Source organism: Pan troglodytes, chromosome 5 (assembly GCF_028858775.2).
Source record: "Pan troglodytes isolate AG18354 chromosome 5, NHGRI_mPanTro3-v2.0_pri, whole genome shotgun sequence".
Taxonomy (NCBI): domain Eukaryota; kingdom Metazoa; phylum Chordata; class Mammalia; order Primates; family Hominidae; genus Pan; species Pan troglodytes.
Genome location: NC_072403.2, coordinates 135,039,401 through 135,064,948, shown reverse-complemented (window position 1 = coordinate 135,064,948; position 25,548 = coordinate 135,039,401). Strand labels below are relative to the sequence as shown.

General features: G+C 35.2%; 1 long non-coding RNA gene across 1 annotated transcript; it reads left to right on the top strand.

The window, feature by feature from the left end:
• The first annotated feature begins 6,386 nt into the window (after positions 1-6,386).
• Positions 6,387-21,038, top strand: LOC107975382 (uncharacterized). Its single transcript, XR_001718882.2, has 2 exons — positions 6,387-6,593; positions 20,896-21,038. It is a non-coding gene; the product is annotated as an uncharacterized LOC107975382 (long non-coding RNA).
• The last annotated feature ends 4,510 nt before the right edge of the window (positions 21,039-25,548 follow it).

Sequence of the window (25,548 nt, the reverse complement as noted above, 5' to 3'; positions counted from 1 at the left end):
TATACCAAAAATGTAGTCAAAAGAAATGAGATTGCAGTTGTAAAGTTTCAAAAGTTTTCAAAATTCAGGGCAAACACTGTATGCTCTCTCTCTCTCATTGTTTAATTATAGAATTCCATCCATAATAATTCTGAATAAGTCATACCATTTATTTTTCCTGTTCTCATTCATTTTAGAGAACGATTGTTCTATTAACATTGACCTGTGCCCCATTTGTCATCTGTTTTGCAATCTATTCAACTCCAGTTATATCAAAGGGATTTGCAGGCCTAATAAAGAAGACCCAGAGAGCATTTCATCTCTCAAAAGAAGAAGCCATAACCTCAGTACAGTAGAAATGTTCACACATTACAAAAACAATATATCCATTGAAAAATACGTTCTCCAAGAAATATAAAAGGGTGTAGAGGTGAGCGAAATGCAAATATCTCATTTGTACTCTTTCTTCTTTTTCTTCAGAAGAAAAAGGTTTAACAGTCTTTTATGTGGGAGAAAGTTATCATGATTCTTAAAGAGGTTAGAAACATCACTTCATAAACAGCACCTGATAATATAATAGTGACTGTCAAAGTGGATTTCTCTACACATCCTGCAAGTAAGCCAAACACATAAACAAGGAGAATAAATTAAATAAGCTTAATTTTCACATAGGGAATAACCAGGAGACAAAGGCCCAAAGTAACATTTTGCATAATTTGAGAAATACATACCAGAAAGTAGTAGAGCCAATTTCATGACCACATCAGAGTAGAGTGAGGCTAATATTATGGAGAATAAAAAAGGGGAGAGGGTCAGAGAGGTGATGGAACATAAACCAGTCACCCCAGAGAGAGAAAGTTCCACCCTAAAAGCTGATCTATTGAGAACACACATGATAGAGCAGAGTGTCAGCTACTGGAGAGTTGAAAGGAAGTGATTAAAATTGGGACTAGATATGACACCACTTAAGAAGGCACTGCCTCTGGGGGAAAGTGGTGTGAGTTAGAAAAGGAAGGCATCACTTAGAAGATTGGCAGTGAAAAGCAAGAAGGAAACAGGAGTGGAAGTTAAAAGACAAAAACAGAATCACAATATCAGAAAACACACCAAAGCTTTGCTGTGCATTGACACAAAGGAAATGAAAATAAAAATCTTCAGAGACTATATTATTTATGTGTGAATACATTAGAAAACCTGTGTAAAATAGAAAATTTCCTAGAAAAAAATACAATTTAGTATTGCTAAACACAGTTATCCAAAGAAGAAATAGAGAGAAATGTCAAAGATTATCCAATAGAAAGCACAAAGATCGGATGGTTTCACAGAGAAATTCATGAATACTTTCAATGACCATGAAATCCCAATGCTGCATAAATTGTTTAAAATGTTTCAGATCAGGCTGGGCGCAGTAGCTTACACCTGTAATCCCAGCACTTTGGGAGGCCGAGGCAGGTGTATCACCAGAGGTCAGGAGTTCAAGACTAGCCTGACCAAAGTGGTGAAACCCTGTCTCTACTAAAAATACAAAAAAATTAGCCAGGTGTGATGGCGGGCGCCTATAATTCCAGCTATTCAGGAGGCTGAGGCAGGAGAGTCACTTGAACCCAGGAGGCAGAGGTTGCAGTGAGCCGAGATCGCGCCACTGCACTCCAGCCTGGACGCCGCAGAGTGAGATTCTGTCCAAAGAAAAAAAAAAAAAAGAAAAAGAAAAAAGAAAAAAAAAGTTTCAGATCATTCGGGGGAAAAGTTACCAATTTTTAACATTAATCACTGTAACATTGAAACACATCTATTAAAGATAGCATTATCATTCACACCAAAGAATTAATGGTTGATTAAATATTGGGATATCATTAATAGAATTCACCATATTAGTGGACCAAAGGAGAAAAGTTATGATTATCTCCTTAAATGTTGAAAAGACTTTTGAAAAAAAGTAACAACAGTTTTTATAGAAACATTATTAAAATAGTATACAATAGATATTTAACAGGATTTTATATCTATATAATATGAAAACTAGCATCCTGCTAAGTGGGGAAACAGTAGGGTAAATTTTCATTAACATAGAGTGCCCATTATCACCCTACTATCACTATTTATATAACTGGAAAACTAAAAATTATTTTCAAATCAATACAAACAATAAAATACTTCAAAAAGATAGCAGAAACATACATTAACATGCAAAAGTCAATAGTGTTCACAAATGAAAACAATATAACCCACTTACAAAGCAACAACAAAAGTAAAATATTTAGGAGCAAATGTGAAAAAAAAAACTCAGTAAGGAAAACCTTAAAATATTCCTGAAAGACATGAAAATAGACTTGAACAAATGGAAGGAGATTTTTTGTTTTGGAATGGACATATCAAACAATGTCCGTTCTCCCAAAGTTACTATTACAACTTTAACCTTGTCCCAATAAAATTACAATTTGATTGGGAACTAATCAAATTGTTTCTAAATTTTAGGTAAACAAATTTATTCTAAATTTTAGATAGAAAACAAAGATGACATAATACTCAGGAAAGCACTGGAATGGAAAGGGAGATAAGCAATAAAAGGGGACAAGCCCTACCAGACGCTGAAACACCTAAAGCCTCTGTAATATATCTTGTAATATTGACTCATGGAAAAACAGACCAGTGGAATAGAATAGATATTCCAGAAGCACATAAACCAAGTACATAATGATAGAATATGATAAAGGTAGCACTTTAAAATCACCGAATAAAAGATAAATATTTTTAATTATATTGAGAAAACTGGACAGCCATTTGTAACTGATTAAACAGGTCTCATATCTCACACTACACATAAGAAAAACTTAAAAGTATCATTGATCTAAATGCAAAAATAAAAAATAAAAAAATTAGTACTAGAAAACACATTGGTGAATTCTTTCTTAACCCAGTGTTAGGAACTTTTAAAGAATACTCAAAACCTTGATACACTAAAAAGATCAATAAATTAGGCTATATAACAGTAAAAAATATGATATTTTGCATAGAAAATTATCAAAAGCAAACTCAAAAAATCAAATTTACAGAAAATATTGTTAACACATATCACTGATACAGTACCCTCTCACTAGCATATAAAAAGCCTTATAAAAATTATTTTCAAAATATGAAAGCTGAGAGAAAATGAGCAAAAGATATGAACAGAAGTTTAAAGTAAAATACAGACCAATGACCTTTAAACATATGAAATCTTCCTCAAGTTATCTCATAATAATATAAAGGCAAATGTCTGTACAATCTGATATATTGTATTTCTGATATTGGTAATGTTTTTACTTCTGCTATGTTTTTTTCTCTTTTTTTCTAGTATTTTAAGGTTGAAGCTTAGGCTATTGATTTGAATAATTTTGCCTTTTTAATATAAGCATTTGATGCTGTACGTTTGCCTTGAATAACTGTTTTTTCTGTACCCTACATTTTTTGATATGGTGTTTTTATTTTTCATCAGTTGCAAATATTTTATCATTTCCCCATAAACTTCCCCTTTGACAAAGATTATTTAAAAGTTAAATTTCTAAACGTTTAGTGGATTTTACAGACATCTTTTTCTTTTTGATTCCTATTTTAATGTAATTACAGTAAGATAACACAGTTTGTATGTTTTCAGATCTTTTAGAGTTGTTAAGATTTGTCTTATGTCACAGATTATGGTTTATCTTGATGAATTCTCTATGTTCTCTGGAAAAGAATATGTATCCTGCTATTTTTGGCGGTGTTAAATAAATATCAATTAGGTCAAGTAGATCTATAGCATTTTTCATGACTTATATACCTTTGTTGATTTTCTGGTCTGCTTGTTCTATCAATTACTGAGAGTACAGAGTTGAATTTTTCAACTACAATTGTAGATTTGTATATTTCTCCTATTAGTTTGATCCATGTTTCACTTCATCTATTTTGTATCTCTGTTGTTAGGTACATACACATTGAGGATTGCTACATCTTGGTGAATTTACCCTCATCATTATTTAATACCTTAATTTTCTCTGGAAATTTTTCTTGTTCAGAAGTCTATTTTGCATGATATCAATATAGCTACCCCATCTTTAGTTTGGTTAGTGTTTGTATGATATATCTTCTCCTACCCTGTAACTTTTAATCTATTCGTACTATTATATTTAATATGGGTTTCTTGTACACAGCATTTAATTGTGTTTCTTAAAATCAAATCTAACAATCTCCATATTTAAATTTACATTTAGACTATTTATATTTTAAGTAATTATAAAGAACATTTCATTATTTTTCTGTTTGTTTCTTCTGTTTCTGTTCCTCCTTTCCTGCCTTCTTTTGAATTACTTGAGCATGTTTGGTATTACAGTTTAATTTTCCTACTGTCATTTAGGTTATAATGTTTTGTATCCATTTATTAGTGGCTTCTATAAAGGATATAATCTAATAACTTTTCACAGTCTCCTTAGAATAAACATTTATTTATTTATAGATATACTTAAAATAAATATTTACTTCTTTATGGATGTACAGGAGCCTTACAACCATATGAGTTTATTTACACTTCTTTATTTTTGTTATATTTGTCATATGTATTACACCTATATACTTTAAAGTATCCCAGACAATGTTGTGAGTTTTGCTTTTAACAGTCATAAATGTTTTAAATAATTCATGAGTGAAAAAAAATCCTATTACAATTTTCCTATTACCAATTCTGTTTTTAATTCTTCATTTCTAAAGTTCTAAGGTTTCCTCTGGGATCATATCTCTCCATCATAAAAATTTCCTTTTGTATTTGTTTTAAAGCAAATACACTAATGACAGAGTCTCTTAGTTTTTCCTAAGTCTGATAATATGTTTATTTCTCCATTATTCCTGACAGATATATTAACTGGATATACAATATAGATTGAACATCTTTTTTCCCCGAGCACTCTGACTGTATTTTTTCACCATCTTCTGGTCTCAATGGCTTTTGGTGAGAAATTCACATTAGTTCTAGCTATTGTTTCCTGATACATAATGTGTCATTTTCCTCCAGCTTCTTTAAGATTTTTTCTAAGTTTGGTTTTCAAAAGTGTGATTATAATGTATCCAAACATTTTTTTCATTGAGTTTATCCTATTTTGTGTTCACTAAGCTTCTTGAATTTGTAAATGTATTTATTTTATCAAATTTGGTGTGTTTCTAGTCATTGTTTCTTATTTTTTCTTCATCCATGCCTTTATCCCATCCTTCAGAGAATCAAACAACACAAATGTTAAACATTTTAATATTTTCCACATATCACCGAGGCTTTGTCCATTATTTTTTTCTTTCTAGTCTTCAAATATGATAAATTATATTGTTCTGTATTTATGGTTAATGACTTTTTCTTCAGTTATTTTTATTTTGCTATTGAGCCTATCCAATAAAATTTTTTAGTTCTGATTTTTCAGTTCTAACATTTCCATTTGGTCTTTATTACAGTTTTTTATTTCTCAACTGAGAATTATTGTCTTCCTATTCATCTAAAAACTTTGTACTTCTACCTAATGGAACATGGTTCTAATAACTACTCTAAAATGTTTATCTGATCATTTCAATACCTGGATTTTCTTGAGGTTACTATGTTGCTTGTCTTTTCCCTTGATAATTTGTGATAGTTTCATACTTTTGAGTATGTTGAGAAACTTTGGATTTTATTCTATATATTTTGAGTATTACATTTTTAAAGCAACTTTGGGTAGAATGCTGATTATTTATTTGTTTTAGCATGCAATCAACCCAGTTGGGTATAAACTCCAAATTCTGTTGCACCTTCCAATGGCAGTGGTTCTAACTTCAGATCAGTTTTTAAAGCCTTTGCTATGCTATTTGGATGAGCCTGTCACACGTGCAACTCAGATTCCGTCTGGAACTTGGACAGTAGTTTACACTTTAATTTAATTTCAAAATTGCTGTCACGATTCTTTGGATGTGTTCCATGTATGCACAGCTTAGCAGTGAGCCCAGAACTGGTATAGGTTCATACACAATTTCTCCCACACTCTCCCACTCTCAATGAGAGAGAAACCCCCTTTTCTAGTTTTGCTGCCCAGAAATGCAGGTTTTTATCAGAGGTTTAGCTTCCCACTCGGTTAAGCAGTTGTTTAGAATTGAGTCTACCTTTTGGAGTGAAGCAATGAGTGAAAGAGAGAGAAATATTAATGCGGGGTCTCTTCACGCTCTGTATAACAAAGGATACATTTTCCAGTTTCTCTATTCAGAGGAAAAATCCTTCTCTGTAGGGTTTTAGATGCCCAAGGCCATCACCACAGCAATATAGCCTTGTTGTCCCATGAGTCAGGTTGGCCTCAGGGTAGGGCTTTAATGAAAATAGGGAAAAAACAAATAAGGATTTATCCTCTTCACACTTTCTGACCCACAGCTTCCTTTTTCCCCAGACCTCTGGCCAGAAAGATAAATGTTTCTTGGAGTTTGCTGTGTGTTACATAATTTCTCAATTTGGTCTACTGTTGTGTCAAAGCTGAGAGATAAAGATGGAGAAAAAAATACAAGGGACTCTTAACTGCCATATTGTTATTCAGTGTTTTGCCTTCCTGCCCCAATCTACCTGCTATTAATCATCGATCACTTTTCAGAAGTCTCAGGTACGTTGCTTTCTGTATTTTTCCCAGGGTTTTAAGTTGTAGTCAGTGGAAGAGATAGGCTGCTGAGGGTTTCTTCCATCTTGATTGGAAGTGGAAGTCCAGATTTTTTGTGCTTTAACAATAGTAATTCGTTACTGAATAGATAGATGAGTTATACAATTGCAGAACCATTGGAGGCATAACCACACATTCTAAACTTTTTTTTTCTAAATTATAAATTATAAAACCTATGCTATCCAAATTACATGAAAAATCTTAATTTACATAAAAATAAAATCACACAGTCCAGTTCAATAGTAGATGAGCATTTTGGAAATAGATTTAGCAGATTATTTTCATACAATATTAAGTAATTGAAGAATACATTTTTTTTTCCTCCTGACTATGTTTCTTTGCTCACTAAGGAGCTTTCTGGTTTAACTTATCTTCCCTTGTGTAACTTCAACATGTATATAACTGAGTTCTTAAAGACGTGTTATGTTCAAGAGGTAATTATGGTTCTAGGGAGAATGCGAAGATCTTCAAGTATCCTGTAATATTAAAAGGCTAAACTCTACGATTGTATTTTCTATAAATTTATATTCTTTATACTAAGTGGAAATCAATACATTGATTTTTATTCATCAAATTGATATTTTTGTCTAAAAGGAATGCTAACACATTTTCCAAATGGAATCATTAAAAAAAAATTCTGCCAAAAGGATATTGCCTGACTGGACTACAGAATTACACAGCATATTGAAAACAACAGCTGGATTATAAGACATTCAAGATGCTGAGAGCCTCTTGAACATAGTTGAACAATTGAATTAAATAAGATAAAACATTTAAAATACTTAATTTCTAAAGTGCCATATCAACCTCAGTTATTACTGTTATCTGCTGGGATTTATACCTGGGTTTCTGCTTTAATGCCCATGCTCCTTTCACTTCACCATTCTCCTTTTCTATGTTTCCATGTTAACTGAATTTCCTCCTTCAGACTTGACCTCTCTACTTTCCCTCCACCTTGCCACTATTTAAAACACAAATATACTCATGTCAATGTCCTGCTTTAAACATTTCAATCACTCTCAATTATCAACAAACTAAATTTGAGGGTCAGTAGTATGTAAATGATGGTTTATCTTTTGCAGTCACACATATGCCTCTTGTTCTCCAGACATTGAAAATACTTGCAGTTCCCAGAACATAATATGCTCTTTCAAAGCTCTGGAGTTATCACAGCCTGTTTCTTCTTCCGTCTGATTTTTCTGGTGAGCCATTATTTATCCTCAAAGATGCATCTGACATGTCTTTCTTGATGGCCCCGACATGTCTTTCTTGATGGCCCCAGAAAAAGCTAGAAAATTCCATTTTTTTCATCTTTTCTCAAAACATAGTTGCATTTTTAGCTCATAAAACATAAGACATGCTTTCCTAACTACTTACTTGCTAAAGATTTCCCTGGCACAAACAATGTATTCAACACATGTTAAATCAGTGGTGTGTAAAGGAAGGAATAAAAGAAAAAAATTAAGGAAGGAAAGGAGCGAGGGAGGGAGAGAGTACAACTAATAAGCAACAGTACTTGGAACCAGGTAGGCTGTATGCCTCAAATACACGATAGTCTGCTCCTTCATTGCATTCTACTATAAAGCAAGAAAATGATGAACCCTGTTCTGTTCAAAAAATTCTATTGGGTCTAAATTTGACACACTAGGTCTGTCACCACTGAGAAGGACTAAAAAAGGGCATTCTTGTCAACAGTGATTGTCATTGTTATAAGATTTTATTTTTGTAATAGAATCAAGGGCCTGTGCTGGCACTGCTGTAGTTGTCACAGAGTTGTGACATGTCTCAACAGTCAAATTTCAGAGTTTTAAGGTCACTTGTTTCACAATCACCTTCTATTTGCTCTCATGATGAATGTTCTAAGCAGTTTCTAGTACACCAAGTATCTTTAAGGCAGGCCAAGAAAAGGTCTTATTTAATAAGATTTCTATATTTTTTGACTTGAAATGTGAAGAGATTTTCTAATATAAATGTCATTTATGAAGATGATGTTAAGGTGTTTTTCTCAGCATATACATCATCTTTTCTATGATGATTCCTATGAGAAATATCTCAGGATATTGCATTGCATAAGTGGCAGCTGTGCTTCTCTAAAGTAACAGGACAGCTTTTAATCCTTTGGCCACCATGCATTGTATAGTTGGCAATATTTCTCTTCTCACTTTTACTGGTACAAGCATTATATTTAAATTTGAGAGCCATCCTAGCAAGAATATAGACTTAATAACTTGCATTTTCTACATAATTTTATTTCTATTTACATAATTTAATCCAACTTTTGCTTTTTCTTTCTCACTACTTGTCAATTTACTTTTGTCCTTTCGAAAACTCAGAAAATCTTTACCAATCAGGTCAGTAGAACACAGGGCACAGGGCATGCAGACTCTATACTTTTAAAAATCAATCCCACTTTTCATGTTGAATAAATGTACTAGGATGCAGTTACTGCATGGAAAGAAAGTAACTCAAAGGACTAAAGTACTCAGAATGCTTCAGCATGAAACCCAGCATCTGCTATGGTCATTTTTAGTAAATGGCCTTCTGTTTTCTGGATTATTCCTGTATCATACTCATAAGCCCAGGACAAATTCCAAGATAAATATATCAAAATTTTAAAGATTTCCTGCTGGAAGTCAGTTTCATTTGAGTTGCTTTCATTTGCAAACCAGAAATGGTTAATAAATATGTTCTTCCACCATAATTTTTTTCTCAGACATTTTGGCGTATTTTTAAAAAAACTGTGTGTACATAGTAGGTGTATATATTTATGGGGTACATGAGATATTTGGATACAATTACACAATGAAAAATAAGCACATCTTGGACAATGGGGTATCTATCCCCTCAAGCATTTACCCTTTGAGTTACAAACAATCCGTTTACATTATTTAAGTTATTTAAAAATATACACTTAAATTATTATTGACTATGGTCACCCTATTGTGCTATCAAAGAGTAGATCTTATTTATTCTTTCTGTATTTTGTACCATTAACTACCCCCACCTCCTCCCTAACCCCACACTACCCTTCCAAGCCTCTGGCGACCATCCTTTTGTTCTCTATGTCCATGAGTTCAATCGTTTTGACTTTTAGATCCCATAAATAAATGAGAACATGTGATGCATGTCTTTCTGTGCCTGGCTTATTTCACCTAACATAATGATCTCCAGTTCCATCCATTCTGCAAATGACAGAATCTCATTCATTTTTATAGATGAGTAGTACTCCATTTTGTATGTGCAGCACATTTTCTTTACCCCTTCATCTGCTGATGGACACATAGATTGCTTCCAAATCTTAGCTATTGTAAACAGTGCTGCAACAAACATAGGAGTGCAGATATCTCTTTGATATACTTATTTCCTTTCTTTTGGTTACATATCCAGCAGTGGGATTGTTGGGTCATATGGTAGCTCAATTTTAAGGTTGTTGAGAAACTCCAAACTATTCTTCATAGTTACTGTATTAATTTACATTCCCACCAACAGGTATACAAGGGTTGCCTTTTCTCCACATGCTTGTCAGTATTTGTTATTACCTGTCTTTTTGATATAAGCCATTTTAAATGGGATGAGATGATATCTGATTGTAGTTTTGATTTTCATTTCACTGATGATCAGTGATGTAGGGCATCATTTCAGTTGCCTGTTTGCCATTCATAAGTCTTCTTTTGAGAAATGGCTGTTCAAATCATTTGCCCATGGTTTGATCAAGTTATTTGATTTTTTTCTATAGAGTTGTTTGAGCTCCTTACGTATTCTGACTATTAATCCTTTGTCAAAGGGGTAGTTTGCAAATATTTTTCTTCTATTCTCTGGGTTTTTTTCTGCACTTTGCTGTGCAGAAGCTTTTTAACTTGATGTGATCCCATTTGTCCATATTTGCTTTTGTTGCCTGTGCTTGTGGGGTATTACTCAAAAAATCTTTGTCCAGATCAATGTGCTGGAGATTTTCTTCAATGTTTTCTTGTAGTTGTTTCATAGTTTTAGGTCTCAAATTTAAGTCTTTAATCCATTTTGATTTTATTTTTTAATATGGCAAGAGATAGGGGTCTAGTTTTATTCTTTTGCATTTGGTTATCCAGTTTTCCCAGCATCATTTATTGAAGAGACTGTCTTTTCCTCAGTATATGTTCTTGACACCTTTGTCAAAAATGAGTTCACAACAGGTGTATGGATTTGTTTCTGGGTTCTGTATTCTGTTAAATTGGTTCATGTGTCTGTTTTTATGCCAATACCAGGCTGTTTGGTATAATTTGAAATCAGGTAACATGATTCCTCCGGTATTGTTCTTTCTGCTTAGGATAGCTTTGGCTATTGTGGGTTTTTTTTGTGGTTCCATATAAATTTTAGAAATTTAGAATTGTTTTTTCTATTTCTGTGAAGAATGTCATTGGTATTTTGATAGGGATTGCATTGAACCTGTAAATTGCTTTAGTATGAACACTTCAACTATATTGATTCTTCCAATCCATGAACATGGAGTATTTTTCCATTTTTTGATGTTCCCTTCAATTTCCTTTATCAGCATTTTATAGTTTTCATTATAGAGATCTTTCACTTTGGATAAGTTAATTTCTAGGTATCTAATTTTATGTATGGCTATTGTGAATGGGATTACTTTTAAAATTTCTTTTTCACATTGTTCACTGTTGGCATATAGAAACTCTACTGATTTTGTAAGTTAATTTTTGTATCCTGAAATTTTACCAAATTTGTTTATCAGTTCTAATAGTCCTTGCAGGGTCTAGGTTTTTCAAAATATAAGATCATATTATCAGCAAATAAGAATAATTTGACTCCTTCCTTTCAATTTGGATGTCCTATATATCCTTCTCTTGTCTAATTGCTCTAGCTAGTACTTCCAGTTCTATATTGAATAACATAGTGACAGTGGGCATCCCTGTCATGTTACAAATCTTAGAGGAAAGACTTTCTGTTTTTCCCCATTAAGTATGATACTAGCTGTGGGTCTGTCATATGTGGCTTTTATTATGTCAAGGTATGTTCCTTCTATACCCAGTTTTTGAGGGTTTTCATCATGAATGGATGTTGAATTTCACCATATTCTTTTTCAGCATCAATTGAAATGATCATATGGTTTTTAACCTTCACTCTGTTGATACAATGTATCATGTTAATTAATTTGTGTATGTTGAAACATACTTACATTCCAGGGATAAATTGCACTTGGTCATGATGAATGACCTTTCAAATGTATTGTTGAATTCAGTTTGCTAGTATTTTGTTGAGGATTTTTGCAGCAATAGTTATCAGAGATATTGGCTTGTAATTTTCTTCTTTACATGTGTCTGGTTTTAGTATCAGGGTAATATTGGCCTTGTAGAATGAGTTTGGAAGTATTCCCTTCTCCTCTACTGTTTTTGAAATAGTTTGAGTAGAGTTGGTATTAGTTCTTTAAGTGGCAGAATTCAGCAGTGAAACCATCGAGTCCTGGGCTTTTGTTTACTGGAAGACTTTTTATAACAGCTTTAATCTCATTACTTGTTATTGGTCTGTTTAGGTTTTGCATTTCTTCCTGGTTAGACCTTGGAAGGTTGTATGTATGTAGAAATTTGTCCATGTATTCTATATTTTCCAATTTCTTGGCATATAGTTGTCCATAGTAGCCACTAATGAGCCTTTGAATTTCTGCAGTAAGAGTTGTAAGGTCTCCTTTTTCATTTCTGATTCTATTTATTTGTATCTTCTTTTTTTTCTTATTCTGTCTAAAGATTGGTCAATTTTGATTAATTTTTATTGCTTTTGTTAAACAAAACCAACTATTTGTTTCATTGATCTTTTGTATTTTTTTATTTCAATTTCATTTATTTCTAATCTGATCTTTATTATTTCTTTTATTCTATTAATTTGGGGTTTGCTTTGCTCTTGTCTTTTTAGTTCTTTAAGATGCATCATTAAATTTCATTTAAATTTTTTCTTCTTTTTTACGGTAGGCATTCATAGCTATGAACTTCTTTTTTAATACTGCTTTTGCTGCATCTCATAGGTTTTTGTATCTTGTGTTTCCATTATCATTTGTTTCAATAAAATTTTCACTTTTCTTCTTAACTTTTTATTGACTCACTGGTCATTCAGGAGCATATTATTTAGTTTCCATGTATTTGTATAGTTTCCAATATTCCTCTTGTTATTAGTTTCTGATTTTAGTCAATTGTTGTCAGAGATGTTTGATATTATTTCAGTGTTTTTGAGTGTTTTAAGACTTGCTTTGTGACCTAACATATGGTTTATCCTTGAGAGTAATCCATGAGCTGGGGAAAAGAATCTGTATTCTGCAGTTCTTGGATGAAATATTATGTAAATATCTCTTAGATCCACTTGGTCTATAGTACAGATTAATTCCAATGTTTCTTTGTTGATTTCCTGTCTGGAAGATCTGGCCAATGCTGAAAGTGGGGTGTTGAAGTCTCCAGCTATTATTGTATGAGGGACTATCTCTCTCTTTAGCTCTAATAATATTTATTTTATATACCTGGTTGCTCCAGTGTTGGGTGCATATGTATTTAAAATTGTTATATTCTCTTGCCAAATTGACCCTTTTATTATTATATAGTGACCTTCTTTGTCTCTTCTTACAGGTTTTGTCTCAAAATCTATTTTGTCTAATATAAGTATAGTGATGCTTGCCCTTTTTTCTGATTTCCATTGGCATGGAATATTTTATTCCATCCTTTTATTTTCAGTCTATATTTGTCTTTATAGGTGAAGTACATTTTTGTAGGCATCAGATCAATGGGTCTTGTTTTTTCTTTCATCCTGCCAGTCTATGCCTTTTGATTGGAGAGTTTAGTCCATGTATATTCAATGTTATTATTGATAAGGGAAGACTTACTCCTGGCATTTTGTTATTTGTTTATTTTCTCATTGTTTGTGGTCTTCTCTTCCTTCTCCCTTTCCTTTCTGTCTTTCTCTATTGAAAGTGATTTTCTCTGGTGATATAATTTCATTTCTTACTTTTTATTTTTTGTGTTTCCATTGTATGTTTTTTCATTTGGGGTTACCATGAGGCTTGCAAATACCATCTTATAACCAACTAGGTAAACCTGATAACAACTTAACACTATTTGCATAAACAAACAAGCAAAAAGAAAACTAATAAAAATCTCTATGCCTTGACATCATTCCTCCACTTTTTAACTTTTTGCTGTTTCTGGTAATATGTTATTGCATTAAGTATGTCTTGAAAATTTTTTGTGGTTATTATTTTTGATTGGTTCATTCTTTAGTCTTTCTACTTAGGATAAAAATAGTTTACACACCACAGTTACATTGCTATAATATTCTGTGTTTTTGTGTACTTACTATTACCAGTGAGTTTTGTACCTTCAGGTAACTATTTGTTGTTCATTAATTTCCTTTTCTTTCTTATTGGAGTACTCCCTTTAGCATTTCCTATAGGGTGTGTCTGGCATTGATGAAATCCCTCAGGTTTTGTCAGCCTGGAAAAGTCTTTATTTCTCCTTCATGTTTGAAGGATATTTTTGCCAGACATACTATCTTAGGGTAAAAGTTATTTTCCTTCAGCACTTTAAATATGTCATTCCACTCTCTCCTGACCCATAAGGTTTCCATTGAAAGTCTGCTGACAGATGTATTGGAGCTCCATTGTACGATATTTTTTTATTTTCTCTTGCTACTTTTAGGATTATTTCTTTATTTGTGACCTTTCAGAGTTTGATTATTGAATGCTTTGAGATAATCTTTAGGTTAAATCTGCTTGGTGTTTTATAACCTTATACTTGGATATTGATATCTTTCTATACATTTGGGAAGTTCTCGTTGTTATCCCATTGAATAAACTTTCTACCCCTATCTCTTTCTCTACCTCCTCTTTAAGGCCAATAATTCTTAGATGTTCCCTTTTAGTTTATTTTCTAGACCCTGTAGGTATGCTATATTGTATTCTATTCTTTTTTCTTTTGTCTCTTCTGTGTATTTTCAAGTAGTGTGTCTTCAAGCTCACTAATTCCTTCTTCTGCTTGATCCATTCTGCTATTAAAAAACTCTGCTGCATTCTTCTGTATGCCAATTGCATTATTAAGCTCCAGAATTTCTTCCTGATTCCTTTTAATTATTTCAATCTATTTGTTAAATTTACCTGATACAATTCTGAATTCCTGCTCTGTGTTATCTCGAATTTCTTTGAATTTCCTCAACACAGCTATTTTGAATTCTCTATCTGAAAGGTCACATATCTCTATTTCTCCAGGATTGGTCCCTGGTGTCTTGTTAATTCATTTGGTGAATTCATTTGGTGCAGTCATGTTTTCATGAATGGTGTTGATGCTAGTAGATGTTCTTCAGTGTGTGGGCATTGAAGGGTTATTTAATGTAGTCTTCACTGCCTGGGCTTATCTGTAGCTCTCCTTCTTAGAAAGGTTGACTGGATATTTGAAAGGACTTGGGAGTTGTGATCTAAGCTGTTTCTGTTTAGGGACACCCCTAGCCCTGTAACTCTGGTTCTTGCAGACTCATAGAGGTACCAACTTGATGGTCTCAGGCAAAATCCAGGAGAATTCTCTGCTTTTTCAGGCAGACAGTCTTGTTCTCTATCTTACTTTTTCCCAAGCATACAGTCTCTCTCTCTCTTTTCTGAGCCACCTAAAGCTGAGAGTGGAGTGACAAGCACACCTGTGGCCACCACCACTATGACTGCATTGGGTCAGACCTGAAACCAGCACAATACTGCGTCTCACCCAAGACCTGCCGTAACCAGTCCCTGGCTACTGCCTATGTTCATTGAAGGCCCTGGGCCTCTACAATCAGTAGGTGGCAAAGCCAGCCAGGCCTATGTCCTTTCCTTCAGGGCGGCAAGGTCCCCTAAGACCCACGTGGGTCCAGAAGTGCCATCCAGGAGTCAGGGACTACAGTCAGAAACCTTAGAAATTTACCTGATATTCTATTTTATCACGGCTGAGTTGGCACTCAAACAACATGATGTCCCCCTTTCCCTTTCCAAAGGCAGGGGTCCTCACTCCATAGCCGCTGCCATCCCATGCCACAAGAAATACTTCCAGACTACCGCCAATGTTCCCTTAAGGCCCAAGGTCTTTTAAGTCAGCTTGTCATGAATGGTGCCTGGCCTGTGACTTTTCCTTCAGGGCAGTGGGCTCCCCATCGGCCCAGGGCAGGTCCAGAAATGCCATCATAGTTGACTCTAAAACTTGACTGTTTTAGAATTGGGACCCCAAGAGCTCACTTGGAGCTCTACTCCCCATGGCAGAGACCCCTTCTTTCTGCTTGAGGACATAAGAGGGAAGACTGAGGAAGACTAATTTATGGCTAGCCACAGCAGTGGTCCGAGTAAGGAGGCCCCCATTTCAGGCCCTGGCTTCCAGAATACACTTCTAGATACACCCTAGGCCAGAAGGAAAATCACTGCCTTGAAGAAAAGGAACCAGTCCTGCCAGCATTAATCACCTGCTAACTGAAGAGCCCTTGGGCCCTGAATAACCAGCAGCCATACCCAGGTACTAAACAAAGGGTATTGGTGAGTCTCTGAGACTTGCTGGCTTCAGGTGAGACTCAGTATATAACCAGCTGTGGTGTCTATGGGGCAAAACATTTTCTGCTTGAGGAAAGCAGAGGGAAAAGTAAAGGGGTCTTTGCCTTGCACCTTAGGTACCAACACTGCCATGGGGCCTCTTTTGGAGCCTCGGGCTGTGCGGCCTGAGGTTAGAGGAGGGATGACGTCAGCACTCTCTTGGTTGATGGGAATGAGGAGTTGCTGAAGTGGGCACTAGAGTCACAGGTAGCGACAATTCTCAGCACAGGTTTGAAGGTGGGATACCTAAAACTACAAGTTTGGATGTAGCACAGCAGTTATTGGTAAAAAACATAACAGAAGGAAGCTGAAATGGGATGCCAGGATATGTGTATATACATACACATACATACACATGCACACCTACACATATGCACATGATTATGCAATATTTTATGTGTTACACATGTAACATAATATATGTGATATGAAATATTCTCCATATTTTAAAAATTCATCAAGAATTATGAAGTAATGAATGTAAAGACAGTGACTGACCCAGGTGACCAAATTTTCCATTAATAAGAGTGAATGTCAGGGAGGTGGGTTGAGGAGCAGTAGCAGATAATGTCTCTCAGTGGCCTATACATCAAAATATATAAAGATTTTGAGAGAGGAAGGAAAAATAAGCAGGACATTTACTCCACTCTTAAGATAAGTGATTAACATACATGAGAGGCTTCTAGGTAACCAGTGTGGTTAGTGGACAAGCATTAGATGGAACTCAGGGCAAGACTATCAAGAAAAGAGAGTAAAGATACAAAGGAATCCTTGAAGGGTTCATGAACATTCTAGAAAGCCACAAACCTCTATTCTCATTAGAAATGTCTCCTAGATCTTCCCTGGTTCTCACGTCTTCTAATAAGTGACAAAATCTGCCATTTTCCTTTTAAAATATCTCTTGCCCAAGTATTTGCTTCCCTCCAAAATAAAGTAATTCATTCCTTGATTATATTTCATCCAGATAGGAAAATTATCCCTTGTTTGGGCCCTCCCCTTTTTGATCCAAAGCATACATTGCATCAAGATAATTTATCTCAAGTGTAAGCTCTGATTTTGTCACCTTTCTGATCAAACATTTTCACTGCCTCCTTGTTATTTCATAAGGAAATCCAAATCCCTTACTCAGCCTTTCAAAATTCTCTATCCTCCGTCATCTGAGAGGCAGCCAATCCTAGTGGCTAAGAGCCCAAATTCGAATGCTAGACTTCTGAGTTTGAATTCTGGCTCTGAGTCCCCGGGAAACTTACTTTCTGTATAGCTCAGATTTCTCCTCTAGAAAAGGGGTTAATCATAATAATACTTACTTCATAGAGTTGTTATGAGTATTAAGTGAAGAAAGAGTCACAACAATCCTTGGCATATAAAAACATGCTATTTTTTTCCAGGACCCAATTTAACTTTTCAATTTTTCTTTTGTTTCATCAGTCCCTTTCAAATATTTATCCACAATAAGGGATACTGCTTTTTTGTAGTTTGTGAAAACCTGTGTCATATGGTAACCCAATCAAATTTGGGTTGGAATTCAAACTAATACTGAGAAGCTACTCCCACAGAGAAATCTTTAAAGCTCCCTGCACTCCAATTTCCACATCTGTAATATCTATCTTACAAGGTTACCATGGATTTGAAAGGAAGGTATGCCAAGTGTACACCACAGTCTATGTCATATAGATACTCACTGAGTGGTGACTATTTTCAACATTGTTATACCCACAGAAGAGTCACACTTTCCAGCCTCTACTTTTTTGCCTATGCTACCGTTGCAAAGAAGGGTTTCCCATCTTTGTTTCTCTAAACCTTGTCCATTATTTAGCTTGAACACCAATGCCCTCTCATTCCCTATCAAACGGTCTCAAATTTCTTCCCATAAGAGCAATATCTTCCTCTTCTAAATCCTATGACATTTTATTTGTACTTCCCTTTTATACCTATTTTCTAAATTGTTTTAAATTCATGCTATCTCCCTTATTGGGCTGAAAGATTATGCAGGAATGATTTACACTAGTTCATCTTTTTACCATATATTTCCATACGCATAATAAGCCCTCAATAATGTCTTCTTCAATGGATCACGGCTGAGTCATTCATTCTAAATGTAAGAAAAGGAATTTCCACAAAGTATCTCTCTTGGATGCTGCTCGTCAGTCTCATTAGCTACAGACAAGTGGACATACATTGGAGACAGGACATAAAGTGCATTCAGATTTCGCTTTTTAAAGCAACATCTAACATTTTAGAAAATATAATGGGATTAAATACATGTAGTAAATTGCCTACTATTTGAAGTGATCAACGTGCTAACTGATATGGCAATTTAGTAGTAGTTAGGGCATAATTCAAAAGCTATGTAGGTTACACTACTTACCAGCTGTGTGACTAAAGGTAAGATACTTAAACTCACTCCCAATTTCCTCATTTGGACATGTGGATAATCATAAACATTATCTAATGAGGTTGATGTGGGAATTAAGTCAGAAAATGCTGTTCAGTTTTATTTCTATTATTATAGCCAAGGTTATTTCAACCAAAAGGTTGTAGTTTTTCATGTTACTGAGATATTTTCATAGTATACCTGAATCACCATCATCTAAACACCAGGCAAGTATCAAAGCCATCTGGGCCGGGCACGGTGGCTCAAGCCTGTAATCCCAGCACTTTGGGAGGCCGAGGGGGGCGGATCACGAGGTCAGGAGATCGAGACCATCCTGGCTAACATGGTGAAACCCTGTCTCTACTAAAAATACAAAAAAAAAAAAAATTAGCGGGGCATGGTGGCGGGCGCCTGTAGTCCCAGCTACTTGGGAGGCTGAGGCAGGAGAATGGTGTGAACCCAGGAGGCTGAGCTTGCAGTGAGCTGAGATCACGCCACTGCACTCCAGCCTGGGCAGCAGATTGAGACTCTGTCAAAAAAAAAAAAAAAAAGAATCAAAGCCATCTGCTCAGCATATTTTTTATCATGGCTCAGTGGGTTAACTATACAATGTCATGTAAACATGGAACATGTTACCACAAAATGCTATTAGACAGTTTTAGGTCTTATTGCATATTTTGGGTGCTTCTTGAATGATATTTTTAATTTTGATACTGAGTACACGTAGGCATTAATATTGTTAAAATTTGAAATGTGCCTGTGTGTGTGTGTGTGTGCGTTTTGCAAGAAACAGCCTTAAACAGTATTATGATAGATTCAGGGAGCTGAGCTAGAGTATAGGTTTATAGGTTCTGGCCACTATAACTGAAGTTATAGGGCCTGGGTCATACACACTAGGCCAAGAAAACAGATGGATTTATGAAATTTCAGTAAGAACCTCCTTCAAAAGCATTTCTCCTTGGCTTTCTCCTTGGGACAATTCAATGATTAAGAACATTTCTGCTAAGAGCCATCTGGTGCTGACTTCCTTTTTTTTTTTTTTTTTTTTTTTTTTTTTTTTTTGCTCTGCCTCCTAAGTGCTTACCAGGGCCACAAAGCAAAGGAAGTACTAATTCCTCTTTGGCTGTCTCCACTGTAGCAATAGAGTCAGTTTAATTTTCTGTATTTACCAGTACAGCACAGAGGCAGCTCAGAAAACATAGTATAATTAGAGGGAGGCTCATCACATGTCTCAGTGTTCCTGTAATTCAAAAATTGAGTTTATTTTTTTCCCTTTGCATTTCTAAAGTGATTTTATTTTATTCTAACTGGAGATCTGTTCATTCCATGCTCACTCATTTATTACTTGTACCTTAACAAGGCAACACTGGGTGCATCTCCTGGTCCTCCATGACTGGGGAGCACTGAAGCTGTTTGAAAATCAGTTCATATATAGGTGTAAGAGGTCTATATTGGTCCATTTTCATGCTGCTAATAAAGACACAACAAAGACTGTGCAATCATAAGGAAAGATGTTTAATGGACTCACAGTTCCACATGGATGGGGAGGCCTCCCAATCATGGTGGAAGATGAAGGAAGAGCAAAGTGACGTCTCACATGGCAGCAGGCATAAAAGGCATGTGCGGAGTAACCCCCTTTATAAAATCATCAGATCTCATTCACTATCACAAAGACAGCATGGGAAAAACCTGCCTTCATGATTCAATTATTTCCCACTGGATCTCTTCCACGACACGTGGGGGTTATTACAATTCAAGGTGAGATGCGGGTGAGGACACAGAGCCAAACCATACATATCAAGGGCTAAGGATACAGGAAACAGAGATGTGTTTATATTACTTTGAGCCAGTAATTTCTCCTCTTTGTACTTCAGAATTTCATCTGTAACAATAGAAAAAAAATCACAATATTTCTACAAAACCCCAACACATGATTCTCCAGATGGCAAAACACTAGTGAAAGCCAGTTAACATCTAAGTATGCTGGAAAATATAAGAGGAAAATAGGGTGAGAAAGAAAGCAGAGAAAGAAGGAAAAAGATACAAATGAAAAGTGCCTTTAAAAATTACAAAGCCACTGAGAATTTTGAGGCAGGAAAGAGAAACTTGTTTTGATGTTGTTTGGTTATCATCAGTATCTATGTAATAATCACTCCCACCTCCAACTGGTTGATTTCACTGAGTAATTGAAATCTGAACAAATTGCTGGTATTAGTTGTCTGCCTTGTCCTCCTAGAGTGTAATCTCCAGTGTAATCTCCATGAGGTTAGGAATAATGTTGACCATGTTCCTTGCTTCATCCTTAGTACCACAAGGAGTTCTGGACACAGAATTGATGTCTCCTCAGCATCGGATGAATCTGCAGACAGAATGCACTTGGCTCTCCAGAATTCCAGCTGGGAAAGAGGTCCTGAATGATTCATTGTTATCAATTAAATTTACTATAGCACTTGTTGCTTTTATTTTTTCTTTTCTATATTCATAAAAGATATTATTTATAATCTTAGTATGAACAGAGCCGGATTTAATTTCACAACGTATATGGAATGATTCCATATATTTGCAAAGAACATATCATGTTTCTAAAAGCTATAATTTTTCCCTTTTGTCTTCCCTATCACTCTACCTTCCCATCTTAAATCCATTCGGTTTCTGAGTTTATTAAGCTTTTAGGATAATTGTACTTCTTCTTTAAAAAAAAAAAAAAAACTTTTTAGAGACAGAATCTCGCTCTGTCACCCAGGATGGAGTGCAGTGGCACTATCATAGCTTACTGCAGCCTCAAATGTCTGGACTCAAGTGATCCTCCTGCCTCAGCCTCCTGAGTAGCTGGGGCTACAGGAATGCACCACCATGCATGGCTAATTTTTATTTTATTTTATTTTTTTAGAAACAAGGTCTTGCTATATTTCCCAGGCTGGTCTTGAACTCCTGGCCTCAAGTGATCGTCCTACCTCAGCCTCCCAAAGTGCTGGGATTACAGTTGTGAGCCATTACACCCAGCCAGCTAATTTTAATTTTATACAGACTTTCAATAACTCTCTCTTCACTTCTGCATTAGATGAATTGGGAGTTTTATAGTTAAAAACTGGGAAAAAATTGATAATTAATAAGGCTGTGTACAAAAGTACTGACTAAATTTATGATTTATTTTACCAAATATATTTGTATACTTGTATATCTATATATGTGTGTGTATATATGTATTTTATGTCATATAAAATGTTATCTTGCATAATTATATGCAAGATAGCCTCAGACCTGTAAACATATACAGGTAGAAAAGAAATGAGAAGCTTTTATGGACTGATTAATGCAAATATATGGAATGCCAGGAAAATAGTAGTGACTGATAGCAGTCACAGTAGCCTTCAATGGTAGCTGGATATTTCAATGAAGCAATAAAATGTGCATAAAAATAAGCCTAATGTAGCAATTTTTTCTGGTTCAACACTGCAGATTAGATTCAAATGATGTGGCTAAGCAGATATGTTATTAAAAGTATCATCCCCTTGATACATAGAGAATGTGTGACCTCTACTATTTGCATGAGTGGAATAAAGATGTCTGCAAATTAACATATTTATTCACAAACAACTGCAGCATTAGTAGTATTCATAAATCACCATTTCCCAGTGGTGTGACATAAGGTATATTAGTGCTTGCAGATTCTCAGTGAGAAATGAGTTCACAGTTAAACATAATATTCCCTTTTTGAGAGTTACGATTTAAATCAGCACAATAAAAGTATTTTCCAGAGCAATACATTTCTTCATTTAAAGGCATAGGCTCGGGCCAGGCACGGCGGCTCATGCCTGTAATCCCAGCACTTTGGGAGGCCGAGGCAGGTGGATCACGAGGTCAAGAGATCCAGACCATCTTGGGTAACATGGTGAAACCCCGTCTCTACTAAAAATACAAAAATTAGCCAGGTGTGGTGGCGGGCGCCTGTAGTCCCAGCTACTCGGGAGGCTGAGGCAGGAGAATCACTTGAACCCGGGAGGAGGAGGTTGCAGTGAGCCAAGATTGCGCCACTGCACTCCACTCCAGCCTGGCAACAGAGCAAGACTCCATCTTAAAAAAAAAAAAAAGACATAGGCTCTGGAGTCACATTTTCTGTCTGAATTCAAATTCTGCCACATATTAGCTATGCTAATACTCAATAACTAATGCTAATACTCAAATAACTTTGAGTAAGTTATTTGTCCTTTTCATATTTCAGATTCTACACCATAGCAAAAGAAATAATAACAATACTTCCTTCTTGTATTCAATGGAGGGAAGTATGTGTTAGCACATGTAAAAGACTAGAATAGCAATAAGCAAATAGTATGTATACAATAACAAATTAATATTATTTTCATTAGAAATATAATAATTGTTAAAATCTGTGATAAATTATGATAAAACCTGTTTAGCTTTGTTTGACCCAACATTTCATTAATTCCCCAAATTATTTTGTGTAACTACTATTGTAATCCCATAGTTTCTATTTAAATCACAAAAGTGAATTTCTGCTTTTTGGATGCATTTTGAGAAACAGGTAGAGTATAAAACTAAACCATTTCTCCAACTCTATCAATAATATGGTTGGAAGAAAAATAAATATTTTACATTTCTTTTAAATGGAGTGGAATAGAGTTTCACAAAGCATTTATCTGAGTCAGCCTTATAATTTTCAAAAATGCTACCCACATGATTTGAGGCTACAAATAACAAATTTTAAAACTAATTGTGTACACCATGGAATACTATGCAGCCATAAAAAGGAAGGAGATCATGTCCTTTACAGGGACATGGATGAAGCTGGAAGCCATCATCCTCAGCAAACTAACACAAGAACAGAAAACCAAACACCACATGTCCTCACTCGTAAGTGGAAGTTGAACATTGAGAACACATGGATGCAGAGAGGCAACACCACACACCAGGGTCTGTTGGGGGGTGAGGGGTGAGGGGAGGGAACTTAGAGGATGGGTCAATAGGTGCAGCAAACCACCATGGCACACGTATACCTATGTAACAAATATGCATGTTCTGCGCATGTATCCATTTTGGATTTTTTGAGAAGAAATAAAGAAAAAAAAAGAAAATTAAAAAAACTAATTACATTTCACAAATGGTGGGGAAGTTTATTTAAATGTAAAAAACAAATAAGGCCACCCTGATATTCAAAACTAGGTAAGATATTCACTCAGCATAATCGAGTCAACATCCTAGTGCCTGTAACATGTTCACCCTGCCCAGAGGTGTCATTGGCTTCTCAAGAGAAACACCATATGCAGCTGTATGAATTAAGGGAGGAGCATGTGAACACAATTGACCCAAAGATTCCGAGCCACGTCGGCTCTCAGACAAATATCTAATTGCATCCAAGAAGATAAATAGATGTTCAACTAAAGGTAAACAATTTCTGGGAGGTGTACATATGTTTAACATGCTATCTCTACAAGCTGAGATGACATAATAGTTATCTACACTTCCCTCACCCATACAACACTCATGCAATATCTAACATAATTCATGCTAACCAAGAAGCTTTCAGATGAATCCGTGGATTTTAAGTTATGTGATGTAGTAAGAACTCTCATACTAATTAAATATTAAATTTAATATAATAAAAATTAATATCTTGAGCTACCCATGTATTTCTCCTTGGTCATTATATTTAATGGAGACAAAACAAAACTAACACATACATACTAAACACACACACTCACAAACACACACACACACACAGACACACACACCCTACATGTACTTTGAAACCCTAGAGACAAAGACCTATTTCCTTGGATACAAGGCAAACTGATTTTGAACATTTAAAATGTTATTCTGGTCAAAATGACTTTTCCTACAGAATCTGACAGCTTTTCATTTTTTGACTTCCAAGTTGTCAACCTATGATAATATTTAAACCTAATTTAAATAATCCTGAAATCAAATTTTGTAGGAAAATAATGCTCATTCTTTTACACTTGTTCTTACAGCTTCTCACTGGAGACTGTATTTGCTTATAATAAGGTACAATTCAAACATCTACTAGTTTCTCCATCCAAAGTTTTCCTTTGGGGAAAAAGACTGCTTAACATCTGCTATGACTGCATCTCTAAACTCTACTGGTTGGCATCTAATGTAAATATGGTGCCTTTTTTTTTTGAGACAGAGTCTGGCACTGTTGCCCAGGCTGGAGTGCAGTGGTGCAATCTCGGCTCACTGCAACCTCTGCCTCCCGGGTCAAGCGATTCTCTAGCCTCAGCATCCCAAGTAGCTGGGATTATAGGCACATGCCACCAGGCCCAGCTAATTTTTGTATTTTTTACCAGAGATGGGGTTTCGCCATGTTGACCAGGCTGGTCTCGAACTCCTGACCTCAGACGATCTGCCCAGCTCGGCCTCCCAGAGTGCTGGGATTACAGGCGTGAGCCACTGCGCCCAGCCTATACATGGTATTGAAAAGGGGAAAACATCTATTCTGCTGTAAAAATCATTGCAAAATTAGAGGAATTTTATTTAGTTGTGATTCTAAAGTTTCTTACAATCTTTGAAGAAGGTACATTAAAAATGATGACTTTGGTAACATTTTTTTTTGTACAACTAGTTAGCTTTTGTTCTGATTAATCTTAGAAATGCAAAAAGCATACCCTGATGATAAAGAAGACCAAAGCAATCATGAAATAAGACAGAGATTTCTCAAAAAAAACACCTTCCCTAGAAACAGACAGTTTCCAGAATAAATCACACAATGCATTCCCCCATCCATACTCATGACACATTCACATTTATACAATAAAATCTAGTATATAAACTGCAAAGGAAGAGAAAAAGAAATGGTAAAAGAATCCAATACATGTGTGTAAAAGCAAGGAAAACCAGTTTTTAGGGTAAAAGGGCACAGAAAATTATTGCAGTGTAATAAATTCATATATTGTTATCACTAACAGCTAAAGCCATTTCTT